Source organism: Ranitomeya variabilis, chromosome 4, assembly GCF_051348905.1.
Source record: "Ranitomeya variabilis isolate aRanVar5 chromosome 4, aRanVar5.hap1, whole genome shotgun sequence".
Taxonomy (NCBI): Eukaryota; Metazoa; Chordata; class Amphibia; order Anura; family Dendrobatidae; genus Ranitomeya; species Ranitomeya variabilis.
In genome coordinates, this window is record NC_135235.1 from 393,280,671 (window position 1) to 393,308,468 (window position 27,798).

Sequence of the window (27,798 nt, forward strand, 5' to 3'; positions counted from 1 at the left end):
ATTTAACTCATGATAGCCAACCCTAAGGAATCCATTCCTTCTACAATGGATGCCTTTAACAAGTTTGGAGCAGTTTCGGGATTTTGCATAAATTATGACAAATTTCATGCTTTGGCTATCTTCAAAACTAGGCTGTTCCCTTTCCCCCTTAAGTGGAGGAGGGACTCCCTGCATTATCTTGAGGTCTACCTACCCTCAAACCCCCATGATATTTATAAACTGAATGTTCAACCCCTCATTTCTGCCGTTGTACAGGAAATACAATCCTGGAAATCCTTTACACTGTCCTTTGCGGGAAAGGCCCATCTGATTAAAATTATCTCTTTCCTTAAAATACTTTTTCCCTTACAGACGCTGCCGGTTCTTTTATCTAAAGCTGATGACAGGTTTTTAACAAAGTCTTCCGTCAATTTATTTGGGGCTCTAGAATTTGTATTTTTAAGCTGCAACAAACTAAATCCTTAGGTGGCCTTAATCTCTTAAATATCCATCTCTACAGTATAGCGGCTGTCTTCCGCCATTCCCTGGACTGGATCTATGCCTTCACCCACTTCACTAATACTCCAATAGATGAGGCAATGTGTAGACCTTTTAGTCTCCCTACTCCAATTATGACAAGTCGAGGTCTCTGTAGAGGTTAGGGATAACCCCCTACTGTGATCAGTAATCTTGGGATGGCACCATGCTAGACTAATTAGTGGACTTGACCCCCGTATTTCGTTGTTTCTTCCCTTCCGAGGCAATCCCTTCTTTCTACAGGGCAGGCCACCTCCCATCTATCATGTGCTTGGGAATAATGGATGTAGACTGGTTTGTGACATGTTGGTGTGGTACTCTAGGAGTCAGGTTGCCACAGTGGCATTGCCTTCCTCAGGGGGGTGATGCCATGAGTGGAAGCAAGAAAGATCCCCTTAGCAGGTAATACAATCAGCATACAACACCTTTCCTGACTCCAGACCAAAAGGGGGAGCTCTAACACCTGTTTTATGGGAACTTCCCTATAAATTCAGGCCTGGAGGCGCAGTTAATCAGTTCAATGTGAGAGAGCAGACAGTGAAGGAGGAAGAGGCAAGAAGTGAGGAGAATCTGGGGGATAGGAGCTGCGACTGTGCTCACCCCAGGACGAAGACTGGACAACGGAGTCCATGTTTGTGTGGGAAATTCAGGTCCCGCAATCAAATCCGGAAGACAGGAGATTGCAGGTCTCCTGGCCCCAGCTGACACCCGAAGGCACAGCAGCATACGAGAGCTCGAAGTCACCATGAGGGAGTGACACCTGGAACAGGCTCAAGCTGCCTGCCATGCGGGTAGTGTTTCACTTAGTGGACAGATTGAGAGAAGGATTTGAGGAGAACTAAAAGCACCAAGCACCCAGAGAACAGCGCAGTAGGAATACCTCCAACCCCACCTGGCTAGGGGGACTCTGAATTGCTTCCAGGCTGCCCAGATCTCCATCACCAGCTGTGACTTGTGCCCGGACTGCACCTTCAACCTGAGATTAAAGGTAAAGAAACTACAGTACTTGTGTCCTCCACTCAGTTCCTGCACCCTCATTCCTGCACCCCAACGTCCACCATCCCTCATAAACTCTTCTGGTAGCCCTGGGGCCCCCCTCCACCTGTGGGGAGCCGAACCATCTCAGCTGCAACACCACCAGCCCCAGCGGTCCCCTTAGCAGCGTCGGCTATCTATAGCCGAACACCACAGGTGGAGTCACATACAATCCCTTATGATCTTCCCCTCTTATTTTTATTGCACGCCCAGGGCCACGAACCGGGTCACTGCTGCCGTGACCACCCCTTTAAGAGCCGTGCAACCCCGTTCCGAGTACCCCACGGCCCTAGCGGGTGTTGCATTGGTGGACAATCAATGTCGTCTTACTTTGGAAGGCACTGTCTTTAAATACCCAATCCTGGCGGGAGATAACTTTACTATTACTCAAGTTAGACATTATGTAGGTTCGGTACTGCGGGATATACCGAACGACGTTAGAGCACACTCTCTAAACTTAATCTCCATTAAAGCCCACGCGGGGAATTACTCTTTGAGTTTTATATAGAAGTCATTGAAACCTTCCATAATTACAGTGGTCAGACTCTTCACCAGGCCCAGGAAGATGGGTATCTCAACTAACTGTCAGGTAAATGACCTCTTGAAAGCCACATTACGTATTAACTCTATGTTACCGTATGATAGTTACACAACCATGACTCTCATGATATTCCATAGAGCATATATCTCCCCAGAGGTTAAATCTAAAATGTCCCCCTCAGGTGATTTTCCCTGCCCTAAATGCTTACATTCTCCAGCTGATATTTTTCATTGTTTTTGGGACTGTCCAAAAATACGGGAGGTTTGGGATACAGTCTCACAACATCTCACTAATACCTTTATGTATCTATTTCTCTTTCTCCAGAGTGGGCCATATTCAACATTCTCCCACAAGATCAGTTGGTGAGGCTTTCTGTTCAGCAGCGCCACATTTTATTCATCTGGGCGGCAGCCACCCGCAAAAGTTTTCATTATTTATGGGCACAAGATAATACTCCTTCTTTGAGCTTAATTACTACAAAGGTAGCCTACCTCTTCAAGATGAACTGGATAGAGTCCATATTGAATTTTATTAAGGCCCAGACATTATCTATACACCAGGAGATTCATGGTTGCTTCCAATTTACAGACTGGTGCATGAGAGAGCAAATTGCTGGCAGAATTCCTGTTGGGCTTGATTGATATTGTGCTCTGAAGGTGTGGATATGTGTTCGGGGGGTGGGGGGGGGAGTTGGTTATAGTTATAATACAGTCTAATGTTCAAAGTACTGTAAAACTATTTGTCAAATCTTTTCTAATGCTGCTGAATAATCTATGTACCCTTTGTTTATTGTTCAATAATCACGATTTTATAAAAAAACAATTTTATATCTTTTGATTCACAGATAATTCTTCAAAGAATGTGATGTTTGAAATCATATGAAAGTATTGGGGGCTCATCTCCCTCGAAAATGGATTTTTCTTCTATCCTGAAAAGACATGTCGCATATATAGCACTGGCAAAAATTAAGAGACCAATGCAAAATGTTCAGTTTGTCTGACTTTTCTCTTTATAGGTATATTTTTGAGTAAAATGTAAATTGTTCATTTATTCTATAAACTTCTGACAACATGTCTCCAAATTTCCAAGTAATACATTTTGTATTTTTTTCTGAAAAAGAAGAATGGTCAAAATTAAAAAAAACCCCAGTGCTTTCAGACCTCATATAATGCAAAGAAAACAAGTTAATATTTATTTAGAAACAACTATACTAATGTTTTAACTCAGGAAGAGTTCAGAAATCAATATTTTTTGGAATAACCATGATTTTTATTCACCACTTTCATGCGTCTTGGCATTCTTTCCACAAGTCTTTCACACTGCTCCTGGGGCAAAAATGTAAGCAAATCTTTGTGACTATTCATCATCCTCTTGATTACATTCCAGAGGTTTTCTACCTCATAGAAGTCTGTCACATCTTCTATGACTACGTCTTTGGAGCACTGATGTCTTTATCCAATTTTCTGGACTCTGGGAAACACTGCAGCCTGTATACCATATTCTTTACAATTGGGCCTTGCAAACCAATGGATTTACCAACCTATGCTCCCTCAGTGGGCATACTGAATTACATATGTATACATGCCTTTACAGTATACAATGTAAACATTGACAAGAATTAACTTTTTACATAGTATTATGACCAAGAGGTATAACTATTGATATATATTTTCTCACTTTCTTATCTACGATCCTCCTTTCTTATTTTCACTCCTGACTGTCTACCTGAGTGGGGTGGGCCCGGTAGGCCCGCACAGGTACACAGCATGTTTATCTTCTGCTATTGCACTACGCTACCTGCAATTCACAGACAGCCCCTGGGAGCTGCGCTTGCGCATTCCATTCATTTCCATTTTTTTTTACTCCTCGATGTGTCCGGACGCATGCACATTCCCCTTTCCTCAGCCAGAGACGTCTGCCCGCCCTCCTCTTACACATGACTCCTCACTGATTAAGCTATTATCTAAATTATTTCCATACATTAAATACCGGACAGTATCTCACAGGCTGTATTTTCCCTGACGAAGCAGCGCAAGACGTAGCGATACACGTGGGGTCAGTTCCCAGGCCTGTCGAGCGGCTTGCTCTCCACCTCCACCCATACCTCTCCATACTTCCGTGATTTCCCTGGCATCCTCCTATGCATGTGATGTATTTCCACTAACATGTAAGTATATTCCTGGGCATTTTGTTTGGGCATATTTGAGATCACTTCCTCATGGGGCATACTTTTTATCTGTTGCTCTTTAACCCCTTTCTGCCATCAGACGGAATAGTACGTCCGATGGCAGATCCCCTGCTTTGATGCGGGCTCCGGCGGTGAGCGCACACATCAAAGCCAGGACATGTCAGCTGTTTTGTACAGCTGACATGTGCCCACAATAGCGGCAGGTGGAATCGCGATCCACCCGCCGCTATTAACTAATTAAATGCTGCTGTCAAACGCTGACAGCAGCATTTAACAAGCGCTTCCGGCCATTAGGCTGGAAATGTGCGCATCGGTGACCCCTATCACGTGATTGGAGGTCATCAGTGCGTTGGCATAACAACCAGAGGCCTCCTGAAGACCTCTATGGTTGTTGATGCCAGATTGCTGTGAACGCCACCCTATATTCGGCGCTCATAGCAATGCAGTAAATCTGCTACATAGGAGCAATCTGAGCATCGCTCCTATGTAGCAAAAAAGCCAAACAAAAAAACAAGTGTGGGATTGCACTTTTTTGAAATTTCACCGCACTTGGAAATTTTCTCCCGTTTTCTAGTACACTACATGATAAAACCAATGGTGTTGTTCAAAAGTAAAACTCGTCCTGCAAAAAATAAGCCCTCACATGGCCATATTGACAGAAAAATAAAAAAGTTATGGCTCTGGGAAGGAGGAAAAATGAAACACAAAACCGAAAAAAGTTGTGTTATGATCACATGATACTTTTTATACATGTTGTCCTACACTCCAAGCTGTTCAGGCTTGAGTGCCAACTACCAATTAAGTAAATCAGGTGGTGTGCATCTCTGTAATGAGGAGGGGTGTTGTCTGATGACATCAAAACCCTATATAAGGTGTAATTATTAGGCAACTACCTTTTCCTTTGGCAAAATGGGTCAGAAGAAAAATTTGATGGGCTCTGAAAAGTCCAAAATTGTGAGATGTCTTTCAGAGGGATGCAGCAGTCTTTAACCCCTTTCTGACATCTGACGTACTATCCCGTCAAGGTGGGGTGGGCCCGTATGACGACCGACGGGATAGTACGTCATATGCAATCGGCCGCGCTCACGGGGGGAGCGCGGCCGATCGCGGCCGGGTGTCAGCTGCTTATCGCAGCTGACATCCGGCACTATGTGCCAGGAGCGGTCACGGACCGCCCCCGACACATTAACCCCCGGCACACCGCGATCAAACATGAGCGCAGTGTGCCGGCGGTACAGGGAAGCATCGCGCAGGGAGGGGGCTCCCTGCGGGCTTCCCTGAGACTATCGGTACAAGGGAATGTACTCACCTTGTACCGAGCGTCTTCTCCCTGCAGTCCCCGGATCCAAAATGGCCGCGGGGCTGCATCCGGGTCCTGCAGGGAGGACTTCCGGATCAGGAGCAGGCTGCAGCTCTGTTAGCCTGCAGCGATGAATGAGATAGCCGATCTCACAGAGTGCTATGCAAACTGTGAGATCGGCGATCTGTGATGTCCCCCCCTGGGACAAAGTAAAAAAGTAAAAAAAAAAATTTCCACGTGTAAAAAAAAATAAAAAAATAAAAATTCCTAAATAAAGAAAAAAAATATATATTATTCCCATAAATACATTTCTTTATCTAAAAAAAAAAAAGAAAAACAATAAAAGTACACATATTTAGTATCGCCGCGTCCATAACGACCCAACCTATAAAACTGTCCCACTAGTTAACCCCTTCAGTGAACACCGTAAGAAAAAAAAAAAAAAAACGAGCCAAAAAACAACGCTTTATTATCATACCGCCAAACAAAATGTGGAATAACACGCGATCAAAAAGATTGATATAAACAACCATGGTACCGCTGAAAAAGTCATCTTGTCCCGCGAAAAACGAGCCGCCATACAGCATCATAAGCAAAAAAATAAAAAAGTTATAGTCCTCAGAATAAAGCGATGCCAAAATAATTATTTTTTCTATAAAATAGCTTTTATCGTATAAAAGCACCAAAACATTAAAAAAAAGATATAAATGAGGTATCGCTGTAATCGTATTGACCCGAAGAATAAAACTGCTTTATCAATTTTACCAAACGCGGAACGGTATAAACGCCTCCCCTGTTGTGAACTCTATTTTTGGGCTCCCTCTAGTGGTCACAAGCGGTACTGTGTAGTGTTGTCTTTCTGCAGGTTGGCAGCATCAGCTGGTTCGTTATCCTTGGCTGGTTTCCTATTTAGCTCACCTGGATACTCAGTTCCTTGCCTGCTATCAATGTATTCAGTGCTCTTCAGATTCCTTGTGACTACCTTGCTCCCAGTCTCTCCAAGACAAGCTAAGTTTTTGTTTGTTCATTTTTTGATTATCAGCATTCATCATGTTTCTTGTCCAGCTTGCTAAAATGTGATTTCCTCGCTTGCTGGTTGCTCTAGGGGACTGAGTTTCTCCCCCCACACCGTTAGTTGGTGCGGGGGTTCTGGAAATCTCAGTGTGGATATTTTGTAAGGGTTTTTTACTGACCGCACAGACCCCTTTTCTATTTTCTGCTATCTAGTATTAGTGGGCCTCATTTGCTGAATCTGCTTTCACCCCTGTGTATGTGCCTTCCTCTTACCTCACCGTTATTATTTGTTGGGGGCTTCTATATCTTTGGGGATTATTTCTCTGGAGGCAAGTGAGGTCTTTCTCTCTCTCTAGGGGTAGTTAGTTCCTCAGGCTGGCTCGAGACGTCTAGGATTTTTTAGGCACGTTCACCGGCTACTTCTAGTGTGTTTGGATAGGTTCAGATTTGCGGTCAGTCTAGTTTGCCACCTCCCTAGAGCTTGTCCTATGTTTGTTACTTAGCTGGAGTAATTTGTGATCCTCTACCACTAAGGATCATAATAGTATAGCAGGCCAAAAAGTGTTTAATGCATCGCAGAAGTGGGATAAAAAGAAGACCTGAGTAATTTTTTTTTTTTTTTCCCTCCCGCTTGTCCTTTGCTGCAGTCTGTTTAGCTTCTTTCATCCCCTTGAACTCTGGGTGGTTTTGAGCTCAGCTGCAGACATGAATGTTCAGACTCTGACTTCTAGTGTGGATCATCTCACTGCACGGGTGCAAAGTATTCAGGATTTTGTTATTCATAGCCCTATGTCAGAACCAAAGATACCCATTCCTGAGTTGTTTTCTGGAGATAGATCTAGGTTTCTAAATTTTAAGAATAATTGTAAGTTATTTCTATCTCTGAGACCTCGTTCCTCTGGTGATTCCGCTCAGCAAGTTAAAAGTGTTATCTCCTTGTTGCGTGGCGACCCTCAAGATTGGGCTTTCTCTCTGGCGCCAGGAGATCCTGCATTGCTTAATGTAGATGCATTTTTTCTGGCTCTTGGACTGCTTTATGAGGAGCCTAATCTTGAGAATCAGGCAGAAAAAGCATTGCTGGCTATCTCTCAAGGTCAGGATGAAGCAGAGGTGTATTGTCAAAAATTTCGGAAATGGTCGGTGCTTACTCAATGGAATGAGTGTGCCCTGGCTGCAAATTTCAGAGAAGGTCTTTCTGAGGCCGTTAAGAATGTTATGGTGGGGTTTCCCACCCCTACAAGTCTGAGTGATTCTATGGCTTTAGCCATTCAGGTTGATCGGCGTTTGCGGGAGCGCAAATCTGCTCATCCTTTGGCGGTATTTTCTGAACAGAGACCTGAGTCTATGCAATGTGACCGAACTCTGACCAGAATTGAGCGACAAAGTCATAGACGTCAAAATGGGTTGTGCTTTTACTGTGGTGATTCTACTGATGTTATCTCAGCATGCTCTAAACGCTTAAAAAAATTCGCTAAACCTGTCACCATTGGTACTATACAGCCTAAATTTATTTTGTCTGTTACTTTGATTTGTTCTTTGTCGTCCTACCCGGTTATGGCTTTTGTGGATTCGGGTGCTGCCCTGAATCTGATGGATTTGTCGTTTGCCAGGTGCTGTGGTTTTGTCCTGGAGCCTTTGGAATTTCCTATTCCTCTGAGGGGAATTGATGCTACGCCATTGGCTGAGAATAAGCCTCAGTATTGGACGCAAATGACCATGTGCATGACTCCCGTACATCAGGAGGTGATTCGCTTTCTTGTTCTGCATAATTTGCATGATGTTGTCGTTTTGGGTCTGCCATGGCTGCAGGCTCATAATCCAGTTTTAGATTGGAAAGCTATGTCTGTGTCAAGTTGGGGTTGTCAGGGAATTCATGGCGATACTCCGTTGGTGTCTATTGCTTCTTCCACTCCTTCTGAGGTCCCTGAGTTTTTGTCTGACTACCAGGATCTATTTGATGAGCCCAGGTCCAGTGCCCTGCCCCCTCATAGGGATTGTGACTGTGCTATAAATTTAATTCCTGGTAGTAAATTTCCTAAGGGACGACTTTTTAATTTGTCTATACCAGAGCATGCCGCGATGCGGAGTTATATAAAGGAGTCTTTGGAGAAGGGACATATTCGCCCATCCTCTTCCCCTCTTGGTGCAGGATTTTTTTTTGTGGCCAAGAAGGACGGTTCTTTGAGACCTTGTATAGATTATCGTCTTCTGAATAAAATCACAGTTAAATTTCAGTATCCTTTGCCACTATTGTCTGATTTGTTTGCTCGGATTAAGGGTGCCAGTTGGTTCACCAAGATAGATCTCCATGGTGCGTATAACCTTGTGCGCATTAAGCAGGGAGATGAATGGAAAACAGCATTTAATACGCCCGAAGGCCATTTTGAGTACTTGGTGATGCCTTTTGGACTTTCTAATGCTCCTTCTGTGTTTCAGTCCTTCATGCATGACATCTTCCGAGAATGTCCAAGAAGAAAAAGCAATGATCCGCACCACAGATCTGTCAGGCTGCGAGCATGTGAGTAAATTAACTCCCGCTGGTCTGCTGAGTGTCGGGTGCTATAGCCAGAGCAATACGTCGTAGTTCATATAAATGATGAAGAAAGCGGCAGCACTCACCAAACTTCTTGTGCAGGTCACTTTATTGTGTCAATATCTTCACGGCACGGGGGTGTATATACAAGGTAATGTGGCAGCTGAACTAACTGTTCAGCTGCCACATTACCTTGTATATACACCCCCGTGCCGTGAAGATATCTTCCGAGAATATCTGGATAAATTTATGATTGTTTATCTGGATGACATTTTGGTCTTTTCTGATGATTGGGAGTCCCATGTGAAGCAGGTCAGGATGGTGTTTCAGGTCTTGCGTGCTAATGCTTTATTTGTGAAGGGCTCAAAATGTCTCTTCGGAGTACAGAAGGTCTCCTTTTTGGGTTTTATTTTTTCTCCTTCTACTGTGGAGATGGACCCAGTCAAGGTCCAGGCTATTCATGACTGGACTCAGCCCACGTCTGTTAAGAGTCTTCAGACGTTCTTGGGTTTTGCTAATTTTTACCGTCGTTTCATCGCTAATTTTTCTAGCGTGGTTAAACCTTTGACGGATTTGACCAAGAAGGGTTCTGATGTGACTAATTGGTCTCCTGCGGCCGTGGAGGCCTTTCGGGAGCTGAAGCACCGGTTTTCTTCAGCTCCAGTCCAATCCCTGAGCACGTATGAATGAATGATCACATAAGTATCATTACTTATCTAAGTGTTGCTGAGGGTCCAGGATGAATGAGTTGTGGATATTTTTAATGTACATTTAATTTACATCTGAGATTCAGTGAAACCTGTGTTATATATGGTTTGATACTGGATAGGTTTCTATGTATGTCTATATGTGGTTTGGCCAGACGCAGTCAGAATCAGCTTTTTCAAGTTGTGCAGTGATTTGCCTGTATAGAGAAATTGTTTTTAATTCCGAGAGGATGAATGTTTGTAAACTGCTTCTGTGTGTGTGAGGCACAAAGCTCTGATCAGCGCGAAATACCAGATGGGAGGAGGGAAGTGCACCCCTGCGCTACTTGCTTGAGATTTCTCCCCTTTGCATTGTGGGTCAGAGGAAGGGGGGCCATGTATTGCATTCTAAGTTTCTCTGTCCTTGGTTTGGTACATGCTGAGAGATTTGTGTTTAAAGCAATAAGTACTGTATGAAATTGAAAGTGAAAAAGAACTGTGCCCATTTTAGAGGAAAATTTGTAAGTGCTTGAAATATTGAAAAGATTCTCCTGCTTGAAGTTGAGTGATTGATATAGCGAATTGAGGATCAACAGAGGAGGTAGCCAACTGCACGGCTAGGTGGATGGAACCTTGCCATTCCATGGAGCTGTGCTAGCCAGCTGATTTACCGGGTGATAGGTGGATGGAACCATCCCCGTTAAATCCTTTAGGTCTATCGGGTAATAGGTGGATGTAACCATTCCCGTTAAATCTTGACACTCGCTCTGACTTGCTACGTGTGGCCACCCGTAGATGGCAAGGCACACTAAAAAGGGCATTTGCAGAATAAAGGTGAGCTGTCTGAGGAATAAGTTGAAGCCATGGACAACTTGTTCTGTGTTTGTGCAGTCAGTGCCCCAATGGGATCCGCTATACAGATTGAAAAAGGAAGCAGTGAAAGATGTGAAACCAATATTGAAAAAGGCAAAAATGCCAGTGAGTGGATGTTTTGTTGTTCAAAAAAGGCACAGACAAAGGAGGAAAATAGCAAATGAATAAATGGTGTCTGAGAGAGTGCAGCAGGACGGAAGTAAGGTGTATTATGAATGTTTTGATGCTTAAAAGTCCGACTATGACTGACACATTACTACTACGGTCATACCTTTGTATAACCAGAGACCCAGACAAGACAGATGGACTATGGTCAGACAATCCCAGATTGGAGAAATACTTGTATGATCTGTGCTGCAACCCGACCTAAGAGAATTACACTGAATCCTGTCCAGACAAGATCACATGTAGTGACATAAGAAGCTGACACAGGATTGTGGTTGGTGGATAGTGGGGACATTAACTTTTGGGAGTAGGCTGACAGTAATCCTATTGGGAAGGTGCTGTAGACCAGCATGTCTAGTCACCCCCAACCGGTCATCTAGTCACTCCCCACCACCAGAGAACCAACCACATCAGGTAGGGTAAAACAGATACAGGAGTATTATCCCTGGAGGCCCTCTGACTAGCTAGTTACGCTAAAACAATTGGCTGACCCTGAGAACCAACCTTTCCCATTTTACAGACAAAAAGACAAAGACAATATGATGGACGTACAAGTGCACCTGGGCAGGCCTAGGTAGTTAGTGAGCACAAAAGCAGGTGACTTGCTAGGACACATAATTAAGACACATACAGATGTGACAAAAGGAGAGAGTGTAGAGATGTACTTTGGACAGTTACAGCTGAAATGGGCAGACATGGGGTACAGTCCCATAAACCCACTTGATGTTAAAGTATTGGTAAATACATTCATTGACGGTATGACCAAAAGCTTACAAGACACAGTACAGACAGCCAGACCTGAATGGAGAAATGTGGATCCAAAGACCTCCTTAAAAGTTGCTAAAGGAGTTGAACAAACTAGGACAATAAGACGACGTGTCATGTATGCTGGAGTACAAGGAAAACAGCAGAGACGCAGTAAGGGACCTAAGGACTTAGAAACAGTAAAGTGCTGGAATTGTGGTTGATTGACACTGGAGCAGCCGGAACTGTGGCACAGAGACTTGATAATGCCAGACATGATTACTGACGAGACTGTGGAATGCGTGAGTGTAGAAGGACAAGCGACTGAAGCCCCTATGACTAAACAAATAAGACTAGAATCACGAGACAGCCAAGAAGTGCTTACAAACTTATTGTTAGTGACAAAAGCCGTGAGTACTGGCTATGCCATCATACAGTACTCTCCTGAGGGTATTACAGTCACAAGTCCCCTTTCATATAAACATTTGGTGCAGAGGGACGTCAGGGTCTTCCACGTGCACATTATACCACAGGTAAATCATGCCCTATTATAGTTACACTTAATTCCATTCATTTGCCAGTTTAGTAGTTTCCTTACACAAGATGGTATAGTTACCATGTATTTCTAGGTTGTCTTCATATGATATATAGTTTTTTTTAGCCATTCATTATATTGGCTCAACCCATAATCACTGTTTATTTGTCTTTTCCACTTCCTATACCTTATCGCAAGCAACTGGTATTGATATTTGGTAGTTTTCAAATCCCTTCTTTTTATATTTGGAACTGTTAGTTATGGATTTACATAGCGCTACTACCTTCTTAAAATAAGCTTGTGCTTTGCTGTGGCCTATGGCATTGTGCTCTCCCATTTTACGACTCAGTATCTGTTGTAAATATATATTTTCATATATATAATTTCTTTTGGTAACATATTCTGTGAATCAAATTTAGTTTTCTTAAGGGGTACTCTACCCAATCAAATACGGGTATAAATAATATTTAGTCATTAATGTGTGATTTATATAAACACTTGTGTAAATTTGCAGAAATGGTGTATACGACAAGAGTAGTGAAAGTAATACCTGACACCAAAATGTCTGTGGACAGGGAAAAGAGTCAGGTACCAGACACCGTTTGGGCAAGGGGAAAATCTGATGTGGGTCGGCTGCCCATTCCCCTTGTCATGATTAAATTAAAAGAAGGAACCACTCCTCTTTGGTTAAAGCAACACCCCTTTGTATTCCATTAAAAAGAAAAAAGGACCCAAGGGTTCCCCTGACACAGAATAGTTCAGGACTTACAGGCCATTAATGATGTTACAGTGAGTGTAATCTCAATTGTCACTCTGACTGTCAGTATCTTTTCTTTTTTACTTACGAAGGTAAACAATACTGTTGGACGGTCCTCCCACAAGGGGGAAAGAACTCCCCAACCATCTATCCAACAGCGATGGCAGGGATTCTTGAGCAGTGGCAACCACCTCATCCACAGACTGTACTATTGCAGTACGTGGATGACCTCTTGCTCTGCTGCCCGGACCAGACGTCCTGCAAGGAAGCTACAGTTTCCTTGCTGTGTTTGTTTGGCAGAGAAGGGTTGCAAGGTCTCACGTGACAAATTACAGTATTGCAAAGAAAAGGTGACATTTTTAGGACATTGTATTGATGAATGCACAAGACACCTGACTGAAGACAGAAAACAGGCAATACAAAATCTCCCTTTACCCAGGTCACACCAGCATCTACGCATTTTTCTAGGTTTGGTGACCTACTGTAGGCCTTGGATAAGGTCTGCTTCACAAATGATGCAACCACTCTATGACAGGTTGTCATCAAACCCCTACAATCTCACTCAAGAAGCAATTGATTCTCTGAAGCTGCTCATTGTGCCAGCCCTGGCCTTAGGCATTCCAAACTATGATCAGCCATTTTTCTTATTTTGAATAGAGCAGGGAGGACATGCTACCGCAGTACTGACACAGCAATGTAGAGAGGAACAGAGACCAATAGCTTACTACTCAGCACAATTACACCCAGTGATTAGAGGGTCTCCTACGTGTGTCCGTGTTGTAGAGCTGCTGTATTACTGCTAGGCATGTGAGCTCACACTGATTTTTTTCTTTTGATAATTTGTTCCCCACATGACATTAATGCCATACTTGTACAAGTTCAACCAAAACACCTGTCTATGGCCAGACAGATCAAACTTGAATGTGCTCTAATAATAATTCCTGAATACGTCACCCTCAAAAGACATAAGGTTCTGAATCCAGCCACTCATCTGCCTGTGGATTCAGAAAAGGGGGAATTGGTGACAGCATTAGAAAAAAAAAAAAAAAAAACTGGTACATTGACATGACGCACAAACATGACTGCATAGGAACTGATGAGTCAGGAGACAGTATGTTTTACATATGTTCATGAAAAACCTGTTCCTAATGCATATTTTGAAGTTTTATTTTTGTAGATGGCTCCAGATACCACCAGGATGGGCGATTCTACACTGGACATGCAGTAGTATCCTCACATGAGGTAATCCGAGTTGAACCACTCCCTCCTCACATGTCGGTGCAGGAGGCAGAGTTGAAGGCGCTCACTGAGGCGTGTAGAGCTGCTGCAGGTATAGTCGCTAATATTTACACAGATTCAAACTGAGCATGGGGAATATCCCATGATTATTGCCCTGTCTGGAGAAGCAGAACGTTTCTTACATCAGCCGGTAAGCCCATTAAAAATGCAGAGCTGATGAAACAATTAGTGGAGCCATTGACGTTACCAGTCCAGGTTGGCATCGTCAAGGTAACAGCACACACGGACGGTGACTCTGTGGAGGTAGAGGGCAACAGAAGGGCGGACGAGGCTGCTAAAGTAGCAGCAAGGCGGCCTAGGGAGCGGTGGACGGTGGCAGAGAGTCAGCGTATTCCAGCCACACTGAGCCTAGATGTCCTGAAATCCCTCCAGCTGCCCAAACAGAGAAGGAACACGGGGGAGAATGGGAGCTGAGCTGAACTCAAAAAGAGTTTTGGGAGAATAAGGATAAATTGTATATACCAAAGTCCCTGTTCCTAATAATGGCGCAAGCAACACCTGGCCCCACTCACACCTCAAAATGTCACATGCCTTCCGGATCGCTCCTGGTTTCAGTTACGCAGCAGCAAAGCTCGTACGGTCATGCCTCATCTGTGCACAGCACAACCCTGGTAAAACAGTAAAAATCCCTAAGAAAGCGACACCCAGGCCTCTCTACCCGTTTCAGAGACTGCAGACGGGCTACATACAGCTACCCAAGGTAGGAGTGTGTGAAAAATGTCCGAGTATGTGTAGATCTCTTCTCTGGTTGGCTGGAAGCCTATCTGGTAAAATGTGCAAATGCTAAAGTGACTGCAGACAAACTGATGAAAGAACTGATCTGCAGGTATGGTGCCCAGAAACCACAGAGAGCGATAGGGGCACACACTTCACGGGAGAAATAATGAGGGAAGTCATGCAGGCCCTGGGAGTACAGCAAGCATATCATGCACCATATAGACAACAAAGTAGTGGGAAAATGGAAAGACCAAGTGGGACACTTAAACTGGAAATTCAGAAGCCATGGCAGACACAGGAAAGAGCGGGGTAGAATGCTTGTCTCTTGCACTCTTTCTAGTCAGACACACTCCAAATAGAAAGACAAGCTTGTCCTTGTCCCCTTTTTGAAGTCCTGTTTAGTAGTTTGCCAGAGACTGGTCTGTACTTCCCACAGGTGCTACAAATGCAACACGGTGCTATGACAGCCCATGTCCAGGCCTTGCAGAAAATACTTAATGTGGTGCATAAACATGTGTTTTCGTCCATTCCAGATCTTAATGCCAGTGCGGACGCACATCTGCTGAATCCAGGTGTTTGGGTGGTCATACACAGACACGCGAGAAGGAGCCTATATCCACTGTTTGACAGCCCGTTGTAAAGTCCAGTTGACCACATTCACTTGAGGGAACGCCCACCTGGATCCATGCCAGTCACTACAAAAAGATATTTTCACTAGCAGAAAGACTGTTGTTCTAATCACCTGCTGGCAGTGGTAGGATGTCTGCACCTTACAGAGACACTGGATAAACTTTTAAATGTTGACAAGGACAGCAACTTACTCAACATCATGCTTTTCTTATAAAAGACGCGGAAGGACAAACCTGCTGGACTGTTAGATCTGTATACACAGCCCAGTATTTGTAAGGGCTATGCTGTACTTAGCCTTTACCCCTGGAGCCAAGGAAGGTATTAACACCACACAGCATACCCAATGAGACTTGGACTCAGATTTTCTTGGTTCCTTAAGGCTCTTAATAAGACTAATACAATATAAAGACTTCTTTTTAAATCCAGCCGATTGGCTTAGCGGCCTAGCAGGATGGATTATTTTTTGTATTTTTCAGACTTGTATGCAAATCTTGTTGCTTTGCTTATTGTTTTATGTAGCCGTAAAAGCGCTAATATATGTATTACCTAAGGCTGAACCTTCTGTAGCATATCATAGGCCCCGTATGGCCACTGCTGATGGGGAAGTTGAGTGTCCACACTGAGGGTGGATGGGCGAAGCAGGTAACAAGTCCCCTTGTGGGTACTAGACCCATGAGACAGTAGCTCCTTTGTGGACATCAGCTGACCCCGTAGCAAAGGTTATACCATTTACAACAGGGGGAAATTGTTATAGAAGGGTTAATAGTTTGCTTTTAACTGCCTTGCCTTTAAGTGCCTTTTACCTTTAAGTGTTAGAATTATTAGAATCTGTTGACTCAGTAGTCTGATGGTCTCCTCTCCAAGGAGACTACACTTCTTATCATGTATGTTCTCAATAGTCAGTTACAATATGTTCTGAGCTATGGTAAATAGAATATGACCCTGGGTGCTGGTGGGGGCTACATGAGTTACATTGAAATGCATTGGATGTAAATGGTATAAAACATTGCTTTGGCTTTTTATATATCAGATAAAAGTGACTTGCTCACAGGATACGTGTGAGGTGTCTTTTGTCTCCAAGCGCTTGTCAACTAAGGGCATAAATCCACAATTAGGTCTCACTGGTAATCTGTCAGCTGACATTTGGGTCAGAATGAAAACAGCTACGACAGTCAGGAAGATAATTCCTGGGTTGTCGCCTCTGATGTTCATGCGGCCGATTTGGTTCGTGCCTTCCACGCGGCTCATCCTGATCGCCCTGGGGGTCTTGATGAGGGTTCGGTGACCCCTCCTCAAGGGGGGGGTACTGTTGTGAACTCTATTTTTGGGCTCCCTCTAGTGGTCACAAGCGGTACTGTGTAGTGTTGTCTTTCTGCAGGTTGGCAGCATCAGCTGGTTCGTTATCCTTGGCTGGTTTCCTATTTAGCTCACCTGGATACTCAGTTCCTTGCCTGCTATCAATGTATTCAGTGCTCTTCAGATTCCTTGTGACTACCTTGCTCCCAGTCTCTCCAAGACAAGCTAAGTTTTTGTTTGTTCATTTTTTGATTATCAGCATTCATCATGTTTCTTGTCCAGCTTGCTAAAATGTGATTTCCTCGCTTGCTGGTTGCTCTAGGGGACTGAGTTTCTCCCCCCACACCGTTAGTTGGTGCGGGGGTTCTGGAAATCTCAGTGTGGATATTTTGTAAGGGTTTTTTACTGACCGCACAGACCCCTTTTCTATTTTCTGCTATCTAGTATTAGTGGGCCTCATTTGCTGAATCTGCTTTCACCCCTGTGTATGTGCCTTCCTCTTACCTCACCGTTATTATTTGTTGGGGGCTTCTATATATTTGGGGATTATTTCTCTGGAGGCAAGTGAGGTCTTTCTCTCTCTCTAGGGGTAGTTAGTTCCTCAGGCTGGCTCGAGACGTCTAGGATTTTTTAGGCACGTTCACCGGCTACTTCTAGTGTGTTTGGATAGGTTCAGATTTGCGGTGAGTCCAGTTTGCCACCTCCCTAGAGCTTGTCCTATGTTTGTTACTTAGCTGGAGTAATTTGTGATCCTCTACCACTAAGGATCATAATACTCCCCCAAAAGAAATTCATGAATAGCTAGTTTTTGGTCATTCTGCCTCACAAAAATAGGAATAAAAAGCGATCAAAAACTGTCACGTGTCCGAAAATGTTACCAATAAAAATGTCAACTCGTCCCGCAAAAAACAAGACCTCACATGACTCTGTGGACCAAAATATGGAAAAATTATAGGTCTCAAAATGTGGAGACGCAAAAACTTTTTTGCTATAAAAAGCGTCTTTTAGTGTGTGACAGCTGTCAATCATAAAAATCCGATTAGGGTTAGGATTACATTTACGGTTGGGATTAGGGTTTAGATTAAAGTTAGGGGTGTGTCAGGGTTAGGGGTGTGGTTAGGGTTACCGTTGGGATTAGGGTTAGGTGTTATGACCTGGTGGTTACGGAGCGGTACTGAGATGACCTGGTGGGTAAAACCAATCATGGGCAAACTTAGAGGAGGTAGCAGCTCCACAGACAGTAATCACTGATATGACCTAGTGAATACGGAGCAGCACTGAAATGACCTGGTGGGTAAAACAAATAATGTACTAGCTCTGAGGAGGTGGTAACTCTACTGACCGCAATCCCTACTCCTAACACCAACACTAGAAATAGCCGTGGAGCGTACCTAACTCTGCCTAGACGCCTCTGCACAGCCTAAGAACTAGCTACCCCTGAAGATGGAAACGGAAAACTATCTCACCTCAGAGAAACCCCCAAAGGAAGACAGCCCCCCACAAATATTGACGGTGAGTGGAGAGGGAATGACAAACTCAGAAATGAAACTAGATTTTTTAGCAAAGGAGGCCAATACTATCTAAATAGACAGAGATAGGAAAGGCTACTGTGCGGTCAGTATAAAAAGTAAATGTCCACGCAGAGTTTACAAAAAATAACCACCACACCGACTCACGGTGTGGAGGGGCAAATCTGCGACCCCAGAGCTTCCAACTAGCCGGAATATTTCATAATGACAAGCTGGACAAAAGAGACAAAATTAAACTGAACAGAAGGTCATAAGCAGGGAAACACCCAAAAACTAGCAGACTTATCTTAAGCTGAAAATGGACTGGCCAACAGAGAACTTCCAGGAAAGGACTGAATCCACAGGAAAAACATTGACAGCTGGCATCCACTACAGCCAAAAGCCCAGTTAAATAACAAAGGCCAGGGAACCGATTAGTGAACGCAGCTGCTAAGTTCCACTTGAAACCACCAGAGGGAGCCCAAGAGCAGAACTCCCAAAAATACCATTCGCAACCACAGGATGGAGCCCAAGAACGGAATTCACAACAGTACCCCCCCTTGAGGAGGGGTCACCGAACCCTCACCAGAGCCCCCAGGCCGATCGGGACGAGCCAAATGAAAAGCACGTACCAAATCGGCAGCATGGACATCGGAGGCAAAAACCCAAGAGTTATCCTCCTGGCCATAACCCTTCCACTTGACCAGATACTGAAGTTTCCGCCTTGAAAGGCGAGAATCCAAAATCTTCTCCACCACATATTCCAGCTCCCCCTCAACCAACACGGGAGCAGGAGGGTCAACGGAGGGAACCATGGGCACCACATATCTCCGCAACAAAGATCTATGGAACACATTATGAATGGAAAACGAAGGTGGAAGGGCCAAACGAAAAGACACCGGATTGATAATTTCCGAAATCCTATAAGGACCAATAAAACGAGGTTTGAACTTAGGGGAAGAGACCTTCATAGGAACATGACGAGAAGACAACCAGACCAAATCCCCAACCCGAAGCCGGGGACCAACGCACCGACGGCGGTTAGCAAAACGTTGAGCCTTTTCCTGAGACAATGTTAAATTGTCCACCACATGAGTCCAAATCTGCTGCAACCTGTCCACCACAGAATCTACCACAGGACAGTCCGAAGGCTCAACCTGCCCTGAAGAAAAACGAGGATGAAAACCGAAATTACAAAAAAAAGGCGAAACCAAAGTAGCCGAACTAGCCTGATTATTAAGGGCAAACTCGGCCAACGGCAAGAAGGTAACCCAATCATCCTGATCAGCAGACACAAAGCATCTCAAATAGGTTTCCAAGGTCTGATTGGTTCGCTCCGTCTGTCCATTTGTCTGAGGGTGAAACGCCGAAGAAAAAGACAAATTAATGCCCATTCTACCACAAAAGGACCGCCAAAACCTAGAAACAAACTGGGTACCTCTGTCAGGCACAATATTCTCCGGAATACCATGCAAACGAACCACATGCTGGAAAAACAAAGGAACCAAATCAGAGGAGGAAGGCAACTTAGGCAAGGGTACCAAATGGACCATTTTAGAAAACCGGTCACAAACCACCCAGATGACAGACATCTTCTGAGAAACAGGAAGATCAGAAATAAAATCCATGGAAATATGCGTCCAGGGCCTCTCAGGGATAGGCAAAGGCAAAAGCAACCCACTAGCACGAGAACAGCAGGGCTTAGCCCGGGCACAAATCCCACAGGACTGCACGAAGGAGCGCACATCCCGTGACAAAGAAGGCCACCAAAAGGACCTGACAACCAAATCTCTGGTTCCAAAGATCCCAGGATGACCAGCCAACACCGAACAGTGAATCTCAGAAATCACCTTACTAGTCCATCTATCAGGAACAAACAATTTCCCCACAGGACAGCGGTCGGGTCTATCAGCCTGAAACTCCTGAAGCACCCGCCGCAAATCAGGGGAGATAGCAGAAAGAATCACCCCCTCCTTGAGAATACCAGCCGGCTCACGGACTCCAGGAGAATCAGGCAAAAAACTCCTAGACAAGGCATCAGCCTTCACATTCTTAGATCCCGGAAGATACGAGACCACAAAATCAAAACGGGAGAAAAACAAAGACCACCGAGCCTGTCTAGGATTCAACCGCTTGGCCGACTCAAGGTAAATCAGATTCTTATGGTCGGTCAAGACCACAACACGATGCTTGGCTCCCTCAAGCCAATGTCGCCACTCCTCGAATGCCCACTTCATAGCCAACAACTCCCGATTGCCGACATCATAATTACGCTCAGCAGGCGAAAACTTTCTGGAGAAGAAAGCACACGGCTTCAACACAGAGCCATCAGAACCTCTCTGAGACAGAACAGCTCCTGCCCCAATCTCAGAAGCGTCAACCTCAACCTGAAAAGGGAGAGAAACATCTGGCTGACGCAACACAGGGGCAGAAGTAAAACGACGCTTAAGCTCCTGAAAGGCCTCCACAGCCGCAGAGGACCAATTCACCACATCTGCACCTTTCTTGGTCAAATCGGTCAAAGGTTTAACCACAGTAGAAAAATTAGCAATGAAGCGGCGATAAAAATTAGCAAAGCCCAAAAATTTCTGAAGGCTCTTCACAGATGTGGGCTGAGTCCAATCATAAATAGCCTGGACCTTAACAGGGTCCATTTCAATAGCCGAGGGAGAAAAAATGAACCCCAGAAAAGAAACCTTCTGAACTCCAAAAAGGCACTTAGACCCCTTCACAAACAGTGTATTAGCACGAAGAATCTGAAATACCATCCTGACCTGCTTCACATGAGACTCCCAATCATCGGAAAAAAACAAAATATCATCCAAATATACAATCATAAATTTATCCAGATACTCCCGAAAAATATCATGCATAAAGGACTGAAACACAGATGGAGCATTAGAGAGCCCGAAAGGCATCACAAGATATTCAAAATGGCCTTCGGGCATATTAAATGCTGTTTTCCATTCATCACCCTGTTTGATGCGGACCAGATTATACGCCCCTCGAAGGTCAATCTTGGTAAACCAGCTAGCCCCTTTAATCCGAGCAAATAAATCAGAGAGCAAAGGCAAAGGGTACTGGAATTTGACCGTGATCTTATTGAGAAGGCGATAATCTATACAGGGCCTCAAGGAGCCATCCTTCTTGGCAACAAAAAAGAACCCCGCTCCCAACGGTGACGAAGACGGGCGAATATGCCCCTTCTCCAAGGACTCCTTTACATAAGTCCGCATAGCGGCATGCTCTGGCACAGACAAATTGAAAAGTCGACCCTTAGGGAACTTACAGCCAGGAATCAAATTAATAGCGCAATCACAGTCCCTATGAGGAGGCAGAGGACTGGATTTAGGCTCCTCAAATATATCCTGGAAATCCGACAAAAACTCAGGAACTTCAGAAGAAGGGGACGAGGAAATTGACATCAGAGGAATGTCACTATGTATCCCCTGACAACCCCAACTAGTCACGGACATAGATTTCCAATCCAGCACTGGATTATGTACCTGTAACCATGGAAACCCCAGCACAACCACATCATGCAAATTATGCAACACCAAAAAGCGAATATTTTCCTGATGTGCTGGAGCCATGTTCATGGCTAACTGTGTCCAGTACTGAGGTTTATTCTTGGCCAATGGCGTAGCGTCAATCCCCCTCAAGGGAATAGGACTCTGCAAAGGCTTCAAGGAAAAACCACAGCGCTTGGCAAATTCTAAGTCCATTAAGTTCAGGGCAGCGCCAGAATCCACAAATGCCATTACAGAAAGGGACGACAATGAGCAAATCAGGGTAATAGACAAGAGAAACTTAGGCTGTACAGCACTGATGGTAACCGACCTAGCAACCCTCTTAGTTCGCTTCGGGCAGTCAGAGATAGCATGAGTAGCATCACCACAGTAAAAACACAGCCTATTCTGACGTCTGAACTCCTGCCGTTCTGCTCTCGTCAAAACTCTATCACATTGCATAGGCTCAGAACTCTGCCCAGAGGACACCGCCATATGGTGCATCACCTTACGTTCACGTAGGCGCCGATCAATCTGAATGGCCAGAGACATTGATTCGTTCAAACCAGCAGGCGTGGGAAACCCCACCATAACATCTTTAAGGGCTTCAGAAAGACCCTTTCTGAAAATAGCCGCCAGGGCATCCTCCTTCCATTTTGTAAGCACAGACCACTTTCTAAATTTCTGACAATATATCTCTGCCGCTTCCTGACCCTGACACAGAGCCAGCAAAATTTTTTCTGCCTGATCCACAGAATTGGGTTCGTCATAAAGCAGTCCAAGTGCTTGAAAAAATGAATCTACATTGAGCAATGCAGGATTCCCTGGCTCAAGGGAGAATGCCCAGTCCTGCGGGTCGCCACGCAGCAGAGAAATAACAATCTTCACCTGCTGAATGGAGTCACCAGAGGAACGGGGTCTCAGAGCAAAAAATAATCTGCAATTATTTTTGAAGTTCAAAAACCTAGATCCATCCCCAGAAAACAAATCAGGAATAGGAATTCTAGGCTCAGAAACAGGAGTTTGGACAACATAGTCTTGGATACTCTGTACCCTAGCAGCGAGATGATCAACACGCGCAGACAGACCCTGAACCTCCATATCAGTACCAAGCTCCTGCACCATCCAAAAATCAAGGGGAAAAGAAAGGACTAAACAAGCAACAAGAAAAAAAAAACAATGACTCAGAACTTTCTCTTCCCTCTTTTGAGATGCATTTAACACATTGTGGGCCAGCTGTACTGTTATGACCTGGTTGTTACGGAGCGGTACTGAGATGACCTGGTGGGTAAAACCAATCATGGACAAACTTAGAGGAGGTAGCAGCTCCACAGACAGTAATCACTGATATAACCTAGTGAATACGGAGCAGCACTGAAATGACCTGGTGGGTAAAACAAATAATGTACTAGCTCTGAGGAGGTGGTAACGCTACTGACCGCAATCCCTACTCCTAACACCAACACTAGAAATAGCCGTGGAGCGTACCTAACTCTGCCTAGACGCCTCTTCACAGCCTAAGAACTAGCTACCCCTGAAGATGGAAACGGAAAACTATCTCGCCTCAGAGAAACCCCCAAAGGAAGACAGCCCCCCACAAATATTGACGGTGAGTGGAGAGGGAAATGACAAACTCAGAAATGAAACTAGATTTTTTAGCAAAGGAGGGCAATACTATCTAAATAGACAGAGATAGGAAAGGCTACTGTGCGGTCAGTATAAAAACTAAATGTCCACGCAGAGTTTACAAAAAATAACCACCACACCGACTCACGGTGTGGAGGGGCAAATCTGCGACCCCAGAGCTTCCAACTAGCCGGAATATTTCATAATGACAAGCTGGACAAAAGAGACAAAATTGAACTGAACAGAAGGTCATAAGCAGGGAAACACCCAAAAACTAGCAGACTTATCTTAAGCTGAAAATGGACTGGCCAACAGAGAACTTCCAGGAAAGGACTGAATCCACAGGAAAAACATTGACAGCTGGCATCCACTACAGCCAAAAGCCCAGTTAAATAACAAAGGCCAGGGAACCGATTAGTGAACGCAGCTGCTAAGTTCCACTTGAAACCACCAGAGGGAGCCCAAGAGCAGAACTCCCAAAAATACCATTCGCAACCACAGGATGGAGCCCAAGAATGGAATTCACAACAGTTAGTGGTGTGTTTGGATTAGGGTTTCAGGTAGAATTGGGGAGTTTCCACTGTTCAGGCACATCAGGGGCTCTCCAAACGCGACATGGCGTCCGATCTCAATTCCAGCCAATTCTGCGTTGAAAAAGTAAAACAGTGCTCCTTCCCTTCCGAGCTCTCCCGTGCGCCCAAACAGGGGTTTACCCCAACATATGGGGTATCAGCGTACTCGGGACAAATTGGACAACAAGTTTTGGGGTCCAAGTTCTCTTGTTATCCTTGGGAAAATAAAAAGTTGGGGGGCTAAAAATCATTTTTGTGGGAAAAAAATATTTTTTATTTTCACGGCTGCGTTGTAAACTGTAGTGAAACACTTGGGGGTTCAAAGTTCTCACAACACATTTAGATAAGTTCCTTGGGAGGTCTAGTTTCCAATATGGGGTCACTTGTGGGGGGTTTGTACTGTTTGGGTACATCAGGGGCTCTGCAAATGCAACGTGACGCCTGCAGACCAATCCACTTAAGTCTGCATTCCAAATGGCGCTCCTTCCCTTCCGAGCTCTGTCATGCACCCAAACAGTGGTTCCCCCCCACATATGGGGTATCAGCGTACTCAGGACAAATTGGACAACAACTTTTGGGGTCCAATTTATCCTGTTACCCTTGTGAAAATACAAAACTGGGGGCTAAAATATCATTTTTGTGAAAAAAAAAGGAATTTTTATTTTCACGGCTCTGCGTTATAAACTGTAGTGAAACACTTGGGGGTTCAAAGTTCTCACATCACATCTAGATAAGTTCCTTGGGGGGTCTAGTTTCCAATATAGGGTCACTTGTGGGGGGTTTCTACTGTTTAGGTACATCAGGGGCTCTGCAAACGCAACGTGACGCCTGCAGACCATTCCATCAAAGTCTGCATTCCAAAACGGCACTCCTTCCCTTCTGAGCTCTTCCATGCGCCCAAACGGTGGTTCCCCTCACATATGGGATATCAGCATACTCAGAACAAATTGCACAACACCTTTTTGGGTCCAATTTCCCCTGTTACTCTTGGGAAAATAAAAAATTGCGGGATAAAAGATCATTTTAGTGGAAAAAAAAAGACTTTTATTTTCACGGCTTTACTTATAAACTTTAGTGAAACAATTGGGGGTTCAAAGTGCTCACCACACATCTATATAAGTTCCTGTGGTGGTCTAGTTTCCAAAATGGGGTCACTTGTGTGGGGTTTCCACTGTTTAGGCACATCAGGGGCTCTCCAAACGCGACATGGAGCCTGATCTCAATTTCAGCCAATTCTGCGCTGAAAAAGTCAAACGGTGCTCTTCCCTTCCGAGCTCTGCCATGCACCCACACATGGGGTATCAGCATACTCAGGACAAATTGCCTAACAACTGTTGGGGTCAAATTTCTCCTGTTACCCTTGGGAAAATTAAAAATTGGGAGCAAAAAATCATTTTTGTGAAAAAAATATGATTTTTTATTTTTACAGTTCTACATTATATACTTCTGTGAAGCACTTGGGGGTTCAAAGTGCTCACCAAACATCTAGATAATTTCCTTAGGGGGTCACTTGTGGGGAGTTTCCACTGTTTAGGCACATTAGGGGTTCTCCAAACGCGTATCAGTGTACTCAGGACAAATTGCACAACAACTTTTGTGGTCCAATTTCTCCTGTTACCCTTGGTAAAATAATACAAATTGGATCTGAAGTAAATTTTTGGTGAAAAAAAGTTAAATGTTCTTTTTTTTTTAATGTTCATTTTTTTTAAACATTCCAATAATTCCTGTAAAGCACCTGAAGGGTTAATAAACTTTTTGAATGTGGTTTTTAGCACCTTGACGGGGGCAGTTTTTAGAATGGTGTCACTTTTGGGTATTTTCTATCATATGGACCCCTCAAAGTGACTTCCAATGTGATGTGGTCCCTAAAAAAAAAATGGTGTTGTAAAAATGAGAAATCGCTGGTCAAATTTTAACCCTTATAACTCCCTAACAAAAAAAATTTTGGTTCCAAAATTGTACTGATGTAAAGTAGACATGTGGGAAATGTTACTTATTATGTATTTTGTGTGACATATCTGTGTAATTTAAGGGCATGAAAATTCAAAGTTGGAAAATTGCGACATTTTCGCCAAATTTCCATTTTTTTTACAAATAAACGCAAGTCATAGCAAAGAAATTTTACCACTATCATGAAGTACAATATGTCACAAGAAAACAGCGTTCCGGAGTAATAGCCTCATAATGGGACAGTGGTCAGAATTGTAAAAATTTGCCTGGTCATTAACGTGCAAACCACCCTTGGGGGTAAAAGATCCCGAAGTACAATTCCAAGAATATTATCCACACATACGATACGATATTCACATGAAACAACACCTCTGATTCCAATAATCCATAAATGGCTCATAATGCCTCTTTGCTCTTATTGAGGACAAGTCTTTCCAAATTAAAATTCCTGAAATTTTACACTGCAAGTAATTTGGCTGCCAGAAATATCTGTGTAAAAAATTGATGGAAAAGGATCTTTCTCACTCAGACTTCAGAAGATATTGTATTATTTTTTTTTTAAACAATACATTTTTATTGAATTTTACAATTAAGGCTTCTTTCACACTAGCGTCGGGCTCGGCCCGTCGCCGTGCGTCGGGCCGAGGTCCCCGACGCTAGCGTTGTCCTCGCCGCACAACGGGGGCAGCGGATGCATTTTTCCTGCGCATCCGCTGCCCCATTGTGAGGTGCGGGGAAGTGCGTGGAGGTGGGGGCGGAGTTCCAGCCGTGCATGCGCGGTCGGAAAAAGCGGACCGTCGGGAGCAAAAAACGTTACATGTAACGCTTTTTGCTCCCGACGGTCCGCAACAGCACGGCACAACCGTCGCAGGACGGTTGCGACGTGTGTCATTGCGTCGCAAATGCGTCGCTAATGTTAGTCAATGTTGAAAAAAACGCATCCTGCAAGCACTTTTGCAGGATGCGTTTTTTCGGCAAAACGACGCATTTGCGACGTAATGCAGTTAACGCTAGGGTGAAAGTAGCCTAAGGTGAAGAAAACCTCAATACAGACATATGTTAACAGCATATGTATAAGAGGGCATATAAACATTTAACAAACAAACAACAGGGTAGGAGGCAAGGGAGGGGGGTATATTGTGTCCAATTCCAGTTAAGTGATTTAACCAGAATCAGGAGGATATGGATTGGTTAGACGAAATACAGGTGTGGCAAAGGGGGTGTGGTTGGCATACTCCGCCCAGGGAAACCATATTTTCTCAAATTTACTAACTCTGTCTGTAAGTATGGTAGATAATTTTTCATTGATCATATATCAAGAAAGGCATTTTTTAACCGCAGATAACTCTAGACTTGGTTTTTTGCAAGCTAACGCTATGGTTTGTTTGGCAGCAAGGAGTATAAATGTGATGAGGGCTTGAGTGTGTTTAGGAATGTTGGGGGTACGTTTGTTGAGTAAAGCCTCCCAAAGGTTTTTTTATTAGGTTTATGTTTGTAATTGAGATCAGGTGATATATTCTAATCCAAAATCTACATACAACCTGGCATAGCCACCAGATATGGAAATTATTTCCTGTGGAGTTACATCCTCTAAAACAATTTGGAGAGTAGTTAGCGACCGCCTTAGCCACTCTGGCTGGGGTCAGGTACCACCTGGTCAACACCTTATAATTAGTTTCCAGCATAAGGGTATTTAATATTCCTCCACTAGAGGAGGACCAAATTTGGGACCATTCTGAATCAGTTAGAGTGGAACCAATATCAGACTCCCAGCTGGAAGTGCAGTTTAAACAGCGCCTATGTG